Here is a 14,679-nt window from a genome sequence, read left to right as displayed (position 1 = left end):
GGGTTAGTGCTGCCTCCTTTCAGGTCCAGCAACCCAGATTCGATCCCAGCCTTGGGTGCTGCACAATCTCCTGTGACCGCATGGATTCCCTCCAGCTTCCTAAAGGACTTGCTGGTTGTTAGGGGTAGGGAGCAGCAGAAAGAAATTGATGCAAATGTAAGGGAAAAAAATGGGATAAGTCCTTCTGACCAAGGTTCTTCACGCTGAGGTGTTAGCACACTTTCTCCTACCACAGGGTGGAATGCGTATTTCCTCCTATTACCCAACAGAATCTACAATGTATTGTAGGATAAAAAGCTAGCATTGTAGATGATCCCATCACGACCCCAATGATAGGTTGGATACAATTGCATCTGCTATATCAGCAGTGGAAGCTACTGCATCTAATGCCATCCACCCTACTAAATAAACATTCCTGTTGTTTCTAACCAGAGCTATTTGAACACCAACAGTAAATGTTGATGCTATTTTGTTAACATGGTTAGGCTAATAGGATTGACCACTTGGATAATGTAAAAGCAGGTATATATAAAGAACAATGCCAACATACTGCATCGAAGATTGAAATTGTCATAAGAAATGTTTGACACACACGTACTTCACTTCCAAACATATATAGGCTAGACCTTGAAATGAGTTCTCCTGGCTCACACTACTAGGCCAATAAGGAAATTTGCACAACCACGCAATCCAGCGCTGATAAATTTACTCGCAAAAATCTAAAGCATCCACATGTAAAGCATGTCAAATTACATAATATTTACAAACAAGTATGAACAAATTTACATGGACGCTATCAAATATTATTCACCTTTCCTCACCAGGTCTGGGAAAAGCACTTGAACATTGTTCTCCCTAGAACATAGCAACTCTTCATTCTGCTTCACCTGTGCATAATGATACCAATGTCACCATTTTCTCTTAAAGGCACAGACAGCTATTTTAGCATTACCAGGGTGAATACATAAATGCACTTTAACAATAAAAAATGATATTCAACAGTCACCTGTTTACATACAGGCCATTAAAATTCAGCTTAATTTTTCTTTCTTATTTCAAATGTTTTTCATGCACAGAAAACAATTTGTTTTTGTTGCCAATTAAAGATGCCTAGTAATAGATTTCAGTCTGCAACCGTGTTTTTGTCTTGGCATTTTAACTTGTTTCTAGAATCATCAACAGACCTTTTCCCACAACAGATTTTCCTTTTCTGTTCTTATCTCCTGTCTCAACCCACTTTCCTTATGTTCCAAGTTTAATTCCTTCACCAGTGATCTGGAACAAAGTCTTGCGTTAAATGAGTGCTCTCTAACAAATCTGAGCACCATTCAGAAGCATGTAAGATCCCAGAAAGATGTCCTCTGAAGTAATTGCCTATTGATTCTGTTTTTTTGTGCTTGTAATGTTTGAGAGGAGGGTTTGGTCAGGACACTGGGGAGGCCCTCTGATTGTAGTATCATGGATTCTTTAACCTCTCCGTGAATAGCCAAGATGGTTGAACAGGACCTCTGTTTAATATCCCATTGATACAAATCTGAGGTGCCTTTGTGCTTTGCAACAACTGGTGGTAGCACCTACAATATTAGTTGCATCAGCTTGGTCCACTCCTCATAGAAACGTAGAAAACCTACTGCATAATACCGGTCCTTCGCCCCACAGTGCTGTGCTGAACATGTCCTTACCTGAGAAGTTAAATTAGATTAGATTCAACTTTATTGTCATTGTGCCGAGTACAGATACAAAGCCAATGAAATGCTTTTAGCATCTGACCAGAAATGCAAAGAATAGTGTTATTTACAAAATAACTGCGAATAAAAAAAGTGCTACAGCACACAAATATAGAAGTACTGAGACAGTACAATACGGATGCAATACTGCTTAGCGCTGTGATAGGTTCAGCAGTGTCACAGCCTCAGGGAAGAAGCTCTTCCTGTGCCTGCTGGTGCGGGAGCGGAGGCTCCTGTAGCACCTACCAGATGGGAGGAGAGTAAAAAGTCCATGGTTAGGGTGAGATGCATCCCTGATAATTACCACGGGTTACCCATAGCCCTCTATTTTTCTAAGCTCCATGTACCTATCCAGGAGTCTCTCAAAAGACCCTATGGTATCTGCCTCCACCACCGTCGCTGGCAGCCCATTCCATGCACTCACCACTCTCTACGTAAAAAAATTACCCCTGACATCTCCTCTGTACCTGCTTCCAAGCACCTTAAAACTGTGCCCTCTCGTGCTAGCCATTTCGGCCCTGGGAAAAAGCCTCTAACTATTTATACATTCCATCATCTTATACACCTCTATCAGGTCACGTCTCATCCTCCGTCGCTCCAAGGAGAAAAGGCCGAGTTCGCTCAACCTATTCTCATAAGGCATGCCCTCCCAATCCAGACAACATCTTTGTAAATCTCCTCTGCACCCTTTCTATGGCTTCCATATCCTTCCTGTAGTGAGGCATAGAACTGAGCACAGTACTCCAAGTGGGGCCTGACCAGGGTCCTATATAGCTGCAACGTTACCTCTTGGCTCCTAAACTCAATCCCACAATTGATGAAGGCCAATGCACCGTATGCTTTCTTAACCACAGAGTCAACCTGCGCAGCAGCTTTGAGTGTCCTATGGACTCAGACTTCAAGATTCCTCTGATCCTCCACATTGCCAAGTGTCTTACCATTAATACTATATTCTGCCATCATATTTGACCTACCAAAATGAACCATCTCACACTTATCTGGGTTGAATTCCATCCACCACTTCTCAGCCCAGTTTTGCATCATATCAATGTCCCGCTGTAACCTCTGACAACCCTCCACACTATCCACAACCCTCCCAACCTTTGTCTCATCTGGCATAACTGCTACTAGAAGTGAGACTGTTAAGCTCCTTTATTTTTTGTTTCCATTCCCTCACACCCATCTCTGTTATCATTTGCACGGCAGATGTCTGCAGAGCACAGGCAGCTCCTCCAAAGTGGCTGTACACTCACGGGATCTGCGACAATGCAGCATCAGTGCCATGCACTTGAAGGCTAATTTCTTATCTAACTCATCAAGATCAGTGGATTATATTTCAGGTTTATAATTGCAGTCCCCATAGAGTTGAGAAGTAATAAAAAGACTTCCATTTATTCTTGAGCTGAGGAGATTGCGAAGTACTTTGCATCCCAATTAAGCTGTTTAATCAATAATGGGTTGTTGGAAAGATGGCAACTATTACGTCTCTAACAAGATCCTACAAACAGTACTATAATAATGACCAGATAATTTGTTTACGAATGTAGTTTGAGAGATAATTTATTGGTTAGGCTGAATAATAAGTATGGCAAATCTCTTTGAAGCATGGTAGCATAGAGGTCAGCATAACGCTATTACATGGCCAACTGCCTGGGTTCAAATCCACCTCTCTCTGTAAGGAGTTTGTACGTTCTCACCATGATTGTGTGGGTTTCCTCCCATTCCAAAGATGACAGGTCAACAGGTTAATTGGTCACAGGGGTGCAACTCGGTGGATCAGACTCCTTGGGCCATAAGGGCCTATTATCGTGCTATATCTCGAAATAAATAGAATTATAATAGAGCATCTGAGACAGCCTTCAGTCTTGTCTGTAAGAGGTAACTTTAACAATGCAGCTTTCTCCCTGTGTCAGTGCTATGTGCTTCTAGAATGCAGTACTGAAGGATTTAAGTTCTGACCCTGACACATCAAGCACTGCATTGTCGCTGCTTCCTGCATCCATGCCGAGCTCGTCAATTTCATCAACTCTGCCTTCAAGTTCCATCCTGTCCTCAGACTTACTTGGTCCATCTCCAACACCTCTCTCCCCTTTAGTTGGAGACAGATTACACCAGTCAACAATTTTTTTCAAGTGTTGCTTCCTCAGACATTTCTTTTTGGTTATGATAGACCACTTGAAGTTGAACAGAAATATAATTTCAGACTACTTGTATCATGTAGGAACTTGGAGAAACAAGAAATTAACTTTTATGGAATATAATGCATTTAATTGCATTATGGTGCTGATGGTTTGCAATAGTTCAACTAATCTAAACATGTTTTGATGATTTTCGTTTGTACTCAGTGTCTAAGTCTTCTCACTTAAGTGTCCAACAATAATCAGCCAGCATTATGGATTCTATTTGCCCTGATACTGTTTCTCCATGACCCCAATGTCCTGGTGAAACCTGTCGCCATGCTCATCGCTGACAGTGCCAAGATTTGCAGGGAAAAACTCTAAATGGGAATGCAGAAAATGAATCTTTTATGACATGTTGCACTTCATGGTTTTGTATGCTTGAAGCATGTTGTCAACCAGCTGCATGTAATTTGGTGCTCTGTAGTTTCCAAGAACTTTTTCAACAGCATCTTTGAATGCCTTCCATGTGATTTTCTCAAGTCCCACTAGAATTTCTTTAAATTGCCTGTCATTGATGACCTGTTTGATTTGTGGAACAACAAAAATGCCTTCCTTAATCTTGGCACCAGTTACTCTGGGAAACATCTGTCTCGAGTATTGAAATCCTTCATGGAAAATTTTTGTGTCTGCTGACCACAGGTTCCATCCTTGCAGTCTTGAACCCAGTAATTCTGCTTTTGCCTTTGACAAACCCAAGTCTCTCACTAGTCAGTTAACAGATTGAATTATCAGATGAGGCTCACTCAACATAAGGGGTTCAAAAGCTGTATCAGTGTCTGTGTCATTTTCTGTTCCTGGCTCATGCATCACAGCATCTTCATGTGCCTCCTCTAGATTCCACACCTCTGATGGCTTTGGTGCTCAAAGACTATTGTCCTGCAGCAAGTATCTCATGGCTGAAGGAACTTTGGGGTATTGAATGGTTTTCTTGTTTTAAGCAGAGAAACCAGACACATTGGTCAGACAAAAGTAGCTGTCTGTTACATGATCCTTCTACTCTCGCCATATCATCCGGACAGCAATTGGCATTGACTTCCGAGTACCTCTGAGCCAAGCTCGAAGATCGATAGTGCATGTCGCGCAACAAATGTGAGAAGTCCAGGCTTTGTCTCAGTCACCAATTTTACACCCAAATTAGAGCTCATAGGCTTTCTTAATTAGAGTAGTCATGCTCGGTCTTTGACATTTAAGTGCATACTCATCACAAGTATAACAGAAAATACTGCGGCAGTTGCAACATTGGCCAGACATTTTGCTATCACAAATACTCCTGAAAATATAATTAATTCATTTTAATGAGTACACACAACATGCTATGCGCGTAGAGTATGCATATTGACGTGATTGCAAACGGATATACATGTGAACGCAATGCACAGAACAGTGTGTGTGCGTGATGCTTTTATACCCTTTCTAAAACCTGCCCTGCCATGCAGCATCTGCCCAGCCTAAGCATGCCTGGACAAAATAGAACACTTTTCAGCTTACATTTGGGCAACGTTTCAATTGACTTGAATTATGAGTTGAAATAACAAATATAAGTGATTTTTAAAATGGTGCGTGATAGGGAAGTTGCATGGTGATTTTCATGATCAGCAGCCCAAAATCCATAAGTTACACTCAAAAGTATTTAGGAAGCAACATATTTGCTATCCAGTGTTATCTACTGGTATATTTTATAAATTTACTGCCTTTCACAGATATCTTGACTATATCTCTTCCCACCCTGTCACTTGCAAAAATGCTACACCTTTTTTCAGTTCCTCCATCTCCACCACATCTGTTTTCAGGATGAATCTTTCCATTCAGAATATCTGATATGTCCCCCTTCAAAAAACACAGCCATGCTGCCCTCACCTGCACCTGTTGCATTTCCCACAAATCTGCCCTCACCTCATATTCCCACCACCATAGCAGGGATAGTGTTCCCCTTGTCTTTACCTACTACCTCACGAGTCTCTGCATCCAGCACATTATTCTCCGTAACTTCCATCGCCTGCAATGTGATCCTACCACTAAGCACACCTTTCCCTGCCTCCCCCACCCTTCATCACTTAATGCTAGCATCACTCTCCAACATCAGCAGAAAAATTCTAGTGAGTTTAATTCTATTGGTAGTTATTGGTAGTGAATTTAAAATCATAGCCTTGAGTCTGCAAAGTGAGGCTTGAACCCTCAGTCATTTGACTCGGAGAAGGGAGTTCTCTTAACTGTATCATTTACTACACTAGGGAGAGAAAATGCTAAGATTTGCTACTATTTGTTCATCTTCGCTTTAAGGCACACTGGCTTTAGACACAGGATCAGAACTGTCTGCTCAGGCTGTGCGAATTGTCAGGACAAACGGTTCTTGCTTGTCAGCGTTCATGCTGAGCAGCTGAGTAACAGAGGACTCTCTTTAATTAATGACTGTTCCCTGGAACACATACTGAGACAAAGCATCAGGTGCCGGCGGAAGGTGAGTGAAAGGTGCATATCGGTCTGCCAGAAATCTGTTGGTCTTCCAGTGCAAGGAGATGTCCAATAGTGAATGCAGCCACCTGGCACATTGCAGTCTTCGGGAGGTGTTGAAGCTTGGTGCTGCCAACACAAAGGTTTTGTGGGGAAGGACTGCATTCTAAGGTTCTGTCACTACTGGACACTGAGGGGCGGCACCCTGTGTAATATCCCCTCAAGCATCAAAGAGGCCGTGTGAGTGGCACTGATATTTTGTACATAGACTATATTAAGTTCATGATCCTACGAATGTATTGGCTTCACAAAACTATATACTTGAATGTAAACAAAGTTGGGTACTGATTTGTATTTCTTGTATATATTTTTTGGGATCATTTATTTAAGAAAAGTTGGTATGGAGGGATGAGGAAAGTTATTTCATTTAATTTTTCTATTAATTTGACTCCCAGAGTTTGTCCAGTGACGTGTGTGCTTTTCATGCCGAAAGCAAAAGGAAGGTGAGAGCTTCCTCATGTAAGATGCATGTGAACTATTGACAGAAGGTGAGAGATGGCCAGTTGCTGTGGGGCTTTGTTGAAGCAAACATTAGTTACAATATGTTCATGTTCATTGAATGTGAGGATATCTGACAGGCTGACATCGCAAATAGATAATCCTTCACTTTGTGTTTGTTCTGAGGGCTGGACTGTTCATGTTGAGCAAGTGTGGGAATACACAGCCCTATTATAACGAAGATCCTTCAACCGTGAAATACCCGAACTGTCCTCTTATTTTATCAGCTGTTGTGTAGGTACAGAGTAAGGGTTGTGTTACATTGGCAGTTTCAACCCCAGCTCAGCAAATCCAGCAGGCAATGGAGACTTGACCCAAAAGCAGACTAGCAGAGACAATTTAGCAGTAAATTATATTTTACTTATAAATTGCAAAGTTACGAGCCACGAGGGGCCGCAAAACAAGAGAGAACTGATAATAACACAAGGTTACTGAAGGCTAAGAGCAGCTGGATGATTCTATGACTGAAGAAGGATTGCGGATGAGAGCTTAAATAGATTTAAATAGGCTGCAGGTGATGAGTTGGAAATGAGTAGCTGGGTGGAGACTGGGAGATACCTGACCTTGCACGCCTAATAGGACTCTGCTCCCACCCCCAAACCTATGGCTGGCAACCAATGGCTCACAATGGTGCGGATGGGTCTGGTGGAGCTCCTTGATGGAAGATAGATCCTTGATGAAACTAGCTGGCATCCAAGACCTCTCCTCTGGGCCATAAACTTCCCAGTGGACCAGGTACTGAAGACTCCATCCACAATGATGACAATCCATCAACCAGCAGACTGTGTAGACTGGACCATCCTTGCAGGCACTGGTGGGTGGAGAGGTCCATGGACAGTGGTCTTGAGGCAGGACACGTGGAAGGTAAGTGGGTTGATGCGATTGGTAATCTTAAGGGGATCAATGAACTGGGCTGAGGGTTTGCTTGCAGTTGGAGCACAGGGGCAGATCTCAGGTGGACAGTGAGACATGGTCCCCAGGCTGGAGTAGTCTGGCTGGTCGCAGACAGTGGTTAGCCTGGTGGCAGAAGGTATGGCTGGCAGCTAGGATGGTCCCCTATGTCCTCTTCCAAGCATTTTGGCATGTGAGAACCAGGGCTCTGGTGGACGGGACCTCCACCGTTGGCTGCTCTGTGGCGAACAATGGGGTTTGCTAGCCATGAACCACTTAAAAGAATGACATACCTGTGGCAGAGGAGGTGTGTAGATTGGGGGACAGCTCAGCCCGGAGCAGATACTTCTTCCATGTGGAAGGGTTAGAGGTGGTGAGGCATCACAGGAGCTTCTCCTCTTGCTAATTTGCTCTTTCTGAGTGACCATGGTTGGCAGGTGATGGCTAGGAAACAAACTCACCGAGGTGCAGGGGAGGGAGCAGAAGGCTCACCAGAAGCAGGAGGTGAATTGTGGGCCTTGCTCCGACAGCGTCCGGGGGAAACTGTGCAAGAGAACCAGGTGCTCTGTCTCGGCAGCCGACAGAAGTTTAGGGAGAACAATTACGTGGGCCGTCTTGCAGAATCACTTTACCACCATCGTGCTCACCATGGCCCTATCAGAAGGTGGAAAACTTTTGATGAAATCCATAGCAATGTGGCCACAGAAGCCCAGAGGGCCACTGGTTGGAGGAACTGGAATGGGCTGGAGCGACGAACTGACATACATCAGTGATCATGGTGGGCCACGAGAACCAGCACCACAGAAAATCTAGAGTTCAGTGTGGTGCTGCATAGCCAGACAACGGTGAGGAGTGGAGCCACCAGAGTGCCTCAGAATACATGGCCACTAGCACATACGTGTGGTTGTCAGACCTGTTTGTGGGAGCAGGAATATGTTATAGGGCCTGGCAGATCTGGTTCTCAAGATCCCAGATGATCGGGGCAAGGTTCTATGATGGAATGATGGGCAGAGGGTTGATCTCCATTTCTGCTGGGACAAACTGTCCTGACAGGGCATCTGCCTTAGAGCTATTGGAATATGTCTATAGGAGATGAAGTTGAATTGTTCAAAGAAAAGAGCCAAGCGAGTCTGAAGTGGGCTGAATTGGCAGGTCTGTTGTATGGATATAAGGTTCTGGTGGTCAGCCCAGATCAGGAAAGGCTTGATGTATCTATTCCTCCAAGACTCATTTAATAGCAAGTCACTCCCTGTCTCCTTCTGCATAACATAGCTGTGTACAGTTGAATTTGCATGAGAGGAAGGCACAAAAATGTGTTTTCCTGTCCAGTCTTCACTGGGAGAAGATGGCCCCAGCACCCAGAAAAGTTATGGAGGGGTTTGGGTGACAGAGAATGGTGAAGCATCTCTTGACCTCCTTGAAAGTGTGGTCCATGCAGTAGATCAGGTTATCTGTGAGAGAGGTGAGAGGAACGGCGATTTAGCTGTAGTTCCTGGTGAAACGGCGGTAGAAGCTGGAGAAGCTCAAGAAGTACTCTGGTCATTTTAGGGAGTATTGTTGGGGACATTCAACGACTGTGCACACTTTCTCTGAGTCCATGGTTATGCTTTGGGGAGTAAGGACGTAATCCAGGAAGCAAAATGACTGAGGTGTGGAACTGGTATTTTTCTCACTTGCAATACAGTTGGTTTTCAAGCAGGTGCTGAAGGAATGACGGGATGTGATGACGTGGTTTTGGGGTTTCTTAGAGAAGATGAAGATATCACTAAAGTAGACAAACACATACCTGTTGTAGCCTGTCATGGAAGATCTTTTTGATGAAGTCCTGGAAAATAGTTGGACTGTTGTAAAATCCAAAAGGCGTCACCGAGTATTCACAGAGGCCAGTGGGTGGTAAGAATGCTATCTTCCATTCATCCTCCTGGCAGATGCAGATCAGGTTGTACACACTCCCTAGATCCAGACTGGCAAAAATCCAGGCCTGGTGGAGTGTTTCGAATGTGCTATCCATTAAGGGGAGAGGGAGGCAGTTCTTTTGTTGAGTCCATGGTAGGTGATGCTGGGCTGGAGATCTCCATCCTTTTTGACAGAACAAACCAGCACCAGCTGGGAACTGGGTCCAAGCTACACTCACAAAGTCAGTCCAGAATGTTGCTTGCTGTGCCGGAATCCACCAGAACCTTCTATGGATAAAGTTTAAGGGAATGGGAGATCCCCAGATCCCTGTAAACAAGGAATTAAGTACTGACTATGTCTGTGATTGCAGTGTGTTTGAATAACGTCTCACAGCTGCCTTCTTTGGAACAAGATGATTAAAGTTCACCCAGATTCATATAGATGTCTCTGGGCTTTTCACACCTTTTGATTTTGACAAAAAGCAGTACCTGATGGATATTAGATAGAACATTCCTTTCTTTATTAAAGCATAAATTTGACGGATGTTCTTATCTTTGTAATTAAGTTGTGGTTCCAGCAAACCAGGTAGGACATTCTTTTCTGTAATTAAGGTGGCTGGAGTGTCGAACAAATTGATTGTACTTTTGTATCAATAGTCCATTGATTTGACCAGAATAGTTATCAGACTGATTGTTCTCTCTATCAATAGTCCATTGACTTGACCGGTATGGTTATCAAACTGATTGTTCTTTTGTGTCGGTGGCCTTATAACTTCTGACAATTCTGACATCGGGCAGTGAACTTGTAGAACTGCCAGGGAGATGAGAAAGGGTCTCTCCCTGATGTCGGGTCTAAGTTCACTTGCCGGCTGAGCTCGAAGAAATAAATGGGTGATAAGATAAGTAAAGACCTTTTTGAACTGTCATTATTTGATTCAGCTAAGTTACATTTACACTATGCACGTAGAACCATTGGGGTGTGGTGGAGGACAGGGCAATGAGTTGAGACATGGTGCTGGAACAAGACGAATTACCAGGTTGGAGGGCCATCATCTCTGCCTGGTGGTGCCATCTTCCTGGATGCAGTGGGCATTTGATCTGTGAGTGCACGGCAGCTCTCCAATAAGCGCAAAAGTTGTATCTCCAACAACACTCGCATCTTGGGGGTTCAGGGGATCTGCCCCTACCTGCGTGGGTTCTGCAGGCATTGATGATAGGGTTCTACCTGATGATCTGGCCTGTCATTCCATAAGATACTTGTCAACTTAAAGGGCCAGAGTGATGTGTGTTCGAGATCGGCGGACATCTCCTGTGTAGAGTGCTCATCTTTATGGCCCTCCAAGAGGCTATAATGGTAATAGGACAGCAGCAGTTCTGCATTCCAGCTACACTCCATTGCCAGGGTCCTGAATTCCACAGTATAATCCAAACCGAGCGTGAACCTTGGCACAGGCAAAGTATCTGATCCGCCGCCCCTCTTCCACTTCCCTGATTATCGTAAGCCCAGCACATCTCAGCAGTGAATTCCTCATATTTATTGCAACTGGTTTTATTGTCCCAGTTAGTCCCAGTTTCAATGCATTGGGCACTGACGCAGGTCAGAGCTCGCACAGTCAGCAGAGAGACAATGTCGGCAGTTTTGGCTCAGTCCTTAGAATACAGAGATGGCTGGAGCTCGAAGTTGCGGCAGTGGGTTGGGTATCCGTCAAAGCGTTCAGGCATTGGAATCTGGGACTTCGAGGGAGGAGATTAATTGGAGCAGGGTTGCTGTATTGAGACGGAAAGTTGCTTGAGAGGGCCAAGCAGATGGCCAGTGGTTTCCTGCTGCTTCGAGGTCCTGTGCTTCAGCTGATGGCTGACTTCCTTTAGGCGAGTGTACTCTGCCAGGTCAATCGTTGGTTCACTCTTCCTGTCAGGAAATGGAGAGGAGGCTTGTCTCAAAAACAGAGCAACAGAGTCAATTTAGCAGTAAGTGATATTTTACTAATAAACTGCAAAATAACAAGCTACAAAGGGTCACAAAACAAGGAACAGGTACTTAACACGACAAGGTAACTGAAGACTAGGAACAACTGATTGAGGCTGGCTGGTTCAATGAGTGAACAAGGATTGTGAAGGATAGCTGGGGTTAAACATGTGATGAGTTAGAAACGAGGGGCAGGTGGCTCCTCTTAGCTGAGTGGACACTGGGAGGTGCCTGTCCGTGCAGACCTGCCCAACTGGATTGCTTTGAGGTCATCACAAGAGACCCATGCATCTTCCTAACAAAAATGGGTATTAGAAATTAGTCCTGACGAAGGGTCTCGGCCTGAAACGTCGACTGTACCTCTTCCTAGAGATGCTGCCTGGCCTGCTGCGTTCACCAGCAACTTTGATGTGTGTTGCTTGAATTTCCAGGATCTGCAGAATTCCTGTTGTTTGTGTTATTAGAAATTAGTGTCAGGAATGTAATAAACTGACTCGACTAATTGTTTAACTACCCAATGTATTGAAATCTCCCTGATTTTTTGTGGGTATATTGACCCATCGAGGATTACTTATAAATAACTTCTGTCAGAACTAACTCCTTATTGTCTCATTTATAAAAGTATTGGTCAGTGTATCATACGGCTGGGAGATTCCAGCTTCATCATGGATCTGCGGAGAGCTGACACAGTGGTGATGCTAGTGATTTGATAAAACTGACCACTTTGCACTTGAATTTAAAGAGAATAACATTAATTATTTTGGTTAGAATTACTTCTCTTATTGCATGCATACAATTAATGAAACTGAATCTCTGATTTGGTTCAATTTGCATACTTTGCTATGTATTCTTTTAACAGATGATGACTTTACAATCTATGCAATATTCCCCTCCCCTCTTATTGCAGAGAACAAATGCTACACTAATGATTCTAATTGTATTAATTTCCTGCCAGCCAGTGAGTTTTTAAGTGTGGAGGAACATTTGAAAAATAACCAGTTAGTTTTCAGAATCCATAAGTTAGAAATGAAAGGGAACTCCAGAATAAGCTACTGTAAATGAAAGTCGAGCACCTCAGATGTTGACTATCTGAAATAAAGACAGAAAATTCTAGAAATATTCAGCAGCTTAGACAGCATCTGTGGAAACGGAAACAGAGTTAACATTTCTGGTCAAAGAGACCTGAAGGAGTCCAATTCTATCGGCCTGCTGGTATCTCTGCAGTGTTCAACTAACTCTCCACTGTCCTGATGAAGAGTCTTTGACGTGAAATGTTACCTCTGCTTCTTTCTACAGATGCTGACTGACTGCTGGGTGTTTATGTTTTTATTTCTACATGCATTAGAATCTTCAGGAGGGGAGAAACAGTGGAGTGGACTTACAAAAGCAATCCTTAAAAATTTTTCACACAATAATGATAATTAACATTTTGAATATTATAAAATTTAAGAAAATGAATTAAATGTGGAATTTGTTGTGTGACAAGTTTCAAAATATAATGGATATCAATCTTTTATTAATAGCCTAATGGAGGTTTAATTAAATTATATAAAATCCCAATGCATTAGTCTGGCAGCCTTCACTCCCTGTCCCAACATAGCTTGTTTACATAACATATTCAATGGGCGAAACATTCTAAGGCACTTCTCAAAAGGAGTGATTAGATTGAAGTGGACACTGAGTCAAGTTAGAAGACATTAGGATGCTTGATTGAAAGCCTAGTTAAATGAATGGATTTTAAAGAGCATCATGAAAGCAAAATGGCAGAGGGATTTTGAGGAGGTATTTCCAGAGAGCAAAAATTCCACTCTTAAGAGCAGGGCCAGAACTGATATCGTGTAGGGGGAGAGAGATGCACATTAGAAATAATGTTAGAGGCACAGTGATTTGGATTTGGAGTTATGAAATTACAGAGCTAGAGAAGGGAAAGGTATTGACTAATTAAGCAGTTTTAATTTTGATGCATCTAACAGCTGAGGACCCTTGTATGTTCCAAGGTTAGGGTGATGGATGAAGGGGATCTTCTGAAGTATAGAATGTGAGCAGAAAAGCTTTGAATGATCTGAACATTGGACAATATCAAGTAGAGAATTTGAAGAAATGGAGTCCAAGAGTGTGAGCAGGGTTTGAGGAAGCATGGAGGCAAGTGGAAAACTTGGTATAACCGGACAGCCTTTGCAGTGGAGAGGATGTAAACTGGAAGCATATAGTGTGTGCAATAGTAGTGGAGACTGTGAGAAATTTGTTTCATTGATCAGGACACATGCACAGTGTAGGTGCTCTCCAGGTTACAGTAGGATTGTATTCCTGCAACTGGGATAGATTGTGAGCTGGAAATGTGGCCAGGAGGCAGAAGATATGTGCAGCCCTGTTTTCCAAACTCTCGTCTCTTGTATGTATATACAAGCTATATATGTCAGGTATTCATCACCTGGGGAGTGCCTCTAATATGAGACTGCACTGGACTGAATTTCTTGCTCAGCTTATATAATGTTCTAACATTCACAACACAAACTAAAACATAGTCTCTGCTGGGTGAGGTTCCAGTAGTATGTTGAACTGATGGATATATAGGATGTGAAGTAAGAAATCACTATAGAAACTAAACTCATCTATTTTGTATCTGTTTAACACAAAGCCTACAATTGGTAAATCCATAGCTAATTCTGGTCCAGTATAATCCTAATCACAGTATGACTGCTTCTGTCAAAATCAGCTCCAATCTGTCACACTAAGTCTTTGCATTCAAGCACTATTTACTCAAACACACCAGGTATCCATGTAGCCTAGTGAAAGGAGAATGAAAGTTAGTGAAGGCACTTTTGGTTGAATGTCTCTCCATCTTATAAAAGAAGGTTAGTTAAGACTTCGTGTGGAATTTGTTCCAGTTATCAATTTCTGCCAAGACATTCGTTTCGATAAAGGGTCTTAGCCCGAAATGTCAACTGTTTATCTTGTCCATAGATACTGCCTGGCCTGCTGAGTTCCTCTAGCATTTTGTGTGTGTTGCT

General features: G+C 43.1%; 1 protein-coding gene across 3 annotated transcripts in view; it reads left to right on the top strand.

Moving 5' to 3' along the window:
* Window positions 1-14,679, top strand: part of shdb (Src homology 2 domain containing transforming protein D, b) — a 340,171-nt gene that overhangs the window by 98,390 nt on the left and 227,102 nt on the right. The window lies entirely within an intron of this gene.

Source organism: Mobula birostris, chromosome 26 (assembly GCF_030028105.1).
Source record: "Mobula birostris isolate sMobBir1 chromosome 26, sMobBir1.hap1, whole genome shotgun sequence".
Classification (NCBI taxonomy): domain Eukaryota; kingdom Metazoa; phylum Chordata; class Chondrichthyes; order Myliobatiformes; family Myliobatidae; genus Mobula; species Mobula birostris.
This window is presented reverse-complemented; position numbering and strand designations above follow the sequence as displayed.